The following is a 3,924-nucleotide window of genomic DNA, read 5'->3' on the forward strand; positions in this document are numbered from 1 at the left end:
CTGCACACTGCAGCACCTGGCGTCCTCACTGCCACCCTCTCTTAATTCTGCTTTTCCCTTCAATTGATGTGTAAGGAGCCATCATTGCCTTTTATTGTTACAAACTAAGCTCTGCAGGAGGTTTCAAATGAAACTATTTAATTATTTTTTTTCAATCTTCCACTTCCTTCATGGAAAAAAACAACCCAACCCAACCACCGCTCCCCAAACGCTGTGCACTCAGTGCCACCGGTGATGGGAAATCAAGGACCACTTTGAAACGGATTAATTTCTCCAGACAGTCGTGCCGCTGACGAAGCCTTTTAATAACGCTACAGGATTTGAGAGAACACACAGAAATGCTCTGTCCACTCTTTCACCTGCAGAATGACTTAACACCGCATGTCAGCATTTAAAGTGGATTGTCTGTAATGAGGCTGCCATACAACAGGAGTGTGGTGGTCACAGACAGCATAGACCAGGGAAGTGTCTTTGCAGTGTCTGAGTATGGCCAGAGCAGCCTTCGACAGGAGACTGGCACAGAAAGGGAACGGCAGTGTGTGCATGGATATATACGTACATATACATACACATGGCAGGCCCAGCGGTCATGTCAGTCCTGTGTTGCCTCCTGCAAAAGCAAAACTTGGGTTAGGGGAAATTGAAAGGAATTAGGTTTAACTGAAGGTGATAAAATCTACTTCTGTGATCCCCCAAGACTTGGCGGTTCCTTTTCCTTCCTCTCTGCTTTCCCTTGAGACCAACGTAGGAAAATGAACAAAGCAGAAACACAGAGATCTGGTGGCTTCTCTTCCATGGGATGGGAGAAGGCAGCCAGCCCTCTTCTATCCATCACAAAGCCAAAGCACTGCCACACCACGGGCATGTACCGCCTTGATGGCACATGGGACATCCTGTGAGAGCTCAGGAGGCAGCTGGTGGGTACAGCCCCAAATCATTGCTCTGCTATGGGACAGAGGCTGCATCTCACTCAGTCCTCAGCACACGGGGTGATGGGGCAGAGAACAGCAGGGTGCTGCAGGGGCTGTGGGGCTGGCACTGCCCAAGGCAGAAGGGGGCAGGAGGGGCCTCACTGCTGCTTATCTTCAGCACCCGCCTCTGCCAGCTGCGTGCTTAATGGCACCGCTCTCTGCAGAGCTGAACGATATGGTTGGGCAATAGAAGCAAAGCTGGAAAGAAAGATTTATAATTTTCCCTTTAAGCCTGTCATTCATGTCATTAATATAGATGTGATTTAGGAGGGCAACAACTTTTCCTTCTTTTTTCTTCTCTCTTTCTTTGCTAAAAGCTTTGTGTATGTACCCACAGTCTGACAACCAAATGGGGCTGCCTTTCTTTTTTCCCCTCCAATATGTGGATTGCGTTTAATTCTGTCACTCAAATGGAGCCGCGGTTTCGGGAGGGAGCGATTAAGGCTCCCTGGGAATAAAGGGCCGCCCGCTGTGCCTCGCTATTCAGCACTGCTGGGCATGGGGGAGCGATGCCGGGCTCCTGAATAACGTGGGTTTTCAGACATACAAAACACACCTTAGAAATACTGTACAAACAAAGCTCCGCAGCTCACAGCGCCGGGCTTATTTGCCGATTCTTTCTTCTCGTGCTTTGTGCTCCCTTCCCACCCTGAACTCCAGCACAGCCCCGGCCGCACACCGCCCCGCACCGCACTCACCAATCGCTTCCTTAAGTCTGTGCTCAGCTCACTGACATCAAATGGACTTCAGCTTGTGCCTCGAGGAAGGCCTGTTGTGGTAGAAGTCCTTCAGAGACACTTCTTCCAATTGGAAGCGCACGCGTGGTTTGGGTGAAATATTTGGGGCCAAAAACGCAACAGTGTTTCCCAAAGCAATGGCAATTTTCTGCACTGTTTGTGTAAGGGGGGAAAAAAAAAAAGCAAGCAGTATGAAAAATGTGAAATGTTTGTGAAGATGTTTCTAAACAAAGTATTTCCATTTGGTGCAAACTGTCATTGTGAAATGTCCTCCAGCATTAGCTAGAAGTGTTTAAAAACCACTTAGGGTGTTAAAAAAAGCCTCTTATTTATAGCAGAACAGCATCTTTTCTTTGACTTCAGATAATTCTCATTCCTTTTTGACTCCTCAACAACTTCTGATATTCATTGCGAGTTCCTTCTACCGAGCCATTTTTAGAGCTATTATATTAGCATTTCTTTTATTAACATTATCTTGTCTATTAGCCACGACTGCTTCTGTAGCTGTTCTGTTTCCTATATGTGAGCGCCTATGGAGGTGCTGTGTGTCCCCCATCTCTGTGCCCCTGCCCAGCAGCTGCTGGCAGCGCAGAGCACAGAGCACAAGAGCGGAGCTGCTGAGCTGTTCTGCAGAGGATGGGATTTCTGGAGGGTCGGGGAACCCTGCAGCCCCCAAACCCACTCAGCACCTCTGCTGTCAGCCCACCATCTCCATGCAGTTAGCATTAAAAACGTAGATGACTGGAAGCTGTACTCCATACCGTGTGCAGCAAATGGAGGTGGAGGTCCTTGGAGACGGAGTGTTTGTGGAAATGCAAGATATTGCTGCACTCTGTTTTATGGCGTAGCAAATGTAGTGCAAGGATACTGCTCAGGGCCCACACTCAGCTGAATCTAAATCCAGGAGCATCTACCAGGTCGGGTTTTGTCTCATCACTTTTAATGGCTGCAAACATCCCGTACATGTGAGTGTAACAGCGCGCTCTGTTTGCTGAGCTACAATGGAGCGGACGCTTTGGTACAACACGGTAAATGTTTCATGAAAAGAGTATCAGATGGACTGCCTAAAACCCTGCGAGGCTGTCTGCTCTGCACTCAAACGCAGGACATTATTTCATGATTCCCTGTGATCCCTTTGGCATTGTAATTCTAAACCATGCAAAGAGAGGTGGATGAAGGCGGATTACAAATCCGAGCCCATAGAAAGGACCTGCAATTATTCGTTAAACTGTTGTGTTTGGTCTCATGTTCTGCTCTTTACAGTACAGTACTTCCCAGTCTAATTCCCTGGCTGTATTACTGGTTCATAAGCACAGTGCCTCCCCTCTCCTGCTTTCTCCAAGGCCTAGAGATAAGGTTGAACCTGTACCTCAATCCACCTATCTGTATGTGTATTTTTTTCTCATCTCGTTTCACTGTGATTTAAAATAGCAGCACTTTGCCAGTCTCCTCTCTCCCACCTCAGACAGGTAGGGTTATTTTGGAAGGTGCGAGGGTTGTTTGTTTTAATTTCTCTTTAAGCCACCAAAATGGTGTTAAATATAATTTTTGTGAACCGCTCCAAACCCACCGCATTTGCCTGGGTGTATTGTTTTGCAGGCGCTCTCCCACCTCTAATCAGCGAGGATTCGGCACAGTTGGCAGTCTCTGCTCCACGAGCAGACTGTCTGAATCACAGCTCAGCCCCAGAAAGGATGGTCTTTCTAGGTCAGGGCTAAATATACTGACTATGGGGGTGAGGATGGAAAAGTTCCCATGCCAGCTGCCACCCTGCTCCAAGCAGACCAAACTCCCCAGCTCGTGGCATGCATCATTCACCAGGATCTGAAAGTGGGAGAGGGAAATCCCGCAGTGCCCGCACGGCGCAGAGGCACGGCTGTGTGCAGGGCTGGGGTGGGGGACATCACGTTGTGTTTGGAGGAGGGCATCCCAACTCCTCCATGGAGCACCAGGCCAGAGTGCAGGGAGGGCCAAGTCCTTCCCCAGCGCAGCCATCTGCATGGTCCATCCCGTAACACCAGCTTTCATTTGGATGTAACTCATTCACTTCCTGCAGGAGTTTTCTTTCCTTTTGGAGGATGAAGCTTGAAGATTGTCACAGTTGCTAGAGGCAACTATTCTGCAAAATCTTTTTATAAAATGTATTTATCTAATTAAGAATCTTTTAGCAGCACCACGCCCGGAGGATCAAATATCTCATTTACACCGTGCGGGGC

At 48.3% G+C, this 3,924-nt stretch overlaps 1 long non-coding RNA gene across 1 annotated transcript; it reads right to left on the reverse strand.

Annotated features, from left to right (window-relative positions):
• Window positions 1-284: 284 nt before the first annotated feature.
• LOC146757859 (uncharacterized) lies at window positions 285-1,776 on the reverse strand. Its single transcript, XR_014935810.1, has 2 exons — window positions 1,670-1,776; window positions 285-610 (listed from the first exon to the last, which is right to left on the reverse strand). It is a non-coding gene; the product is annotated as an uncharacterized LOC146757859 (long non-coding RNA).
• Between the last annotated feature and the right edge of the window lie 2,148 nt (window positions 1,777-3,924).

This window comes from Coturnix japonica, chromosome 19 (genome assembly GCF_054131305.1).
Source record: "Coturnix japonica strain WE chromosome 19, WE-NBRP24, whole genome shotgun sequence".
NCBI classification, from domain to species: Eukaryota; Metazoa; Chordata; class Aves; order Galliformes; family Phasianidae; genus Coturnix; species Coturnix japonica.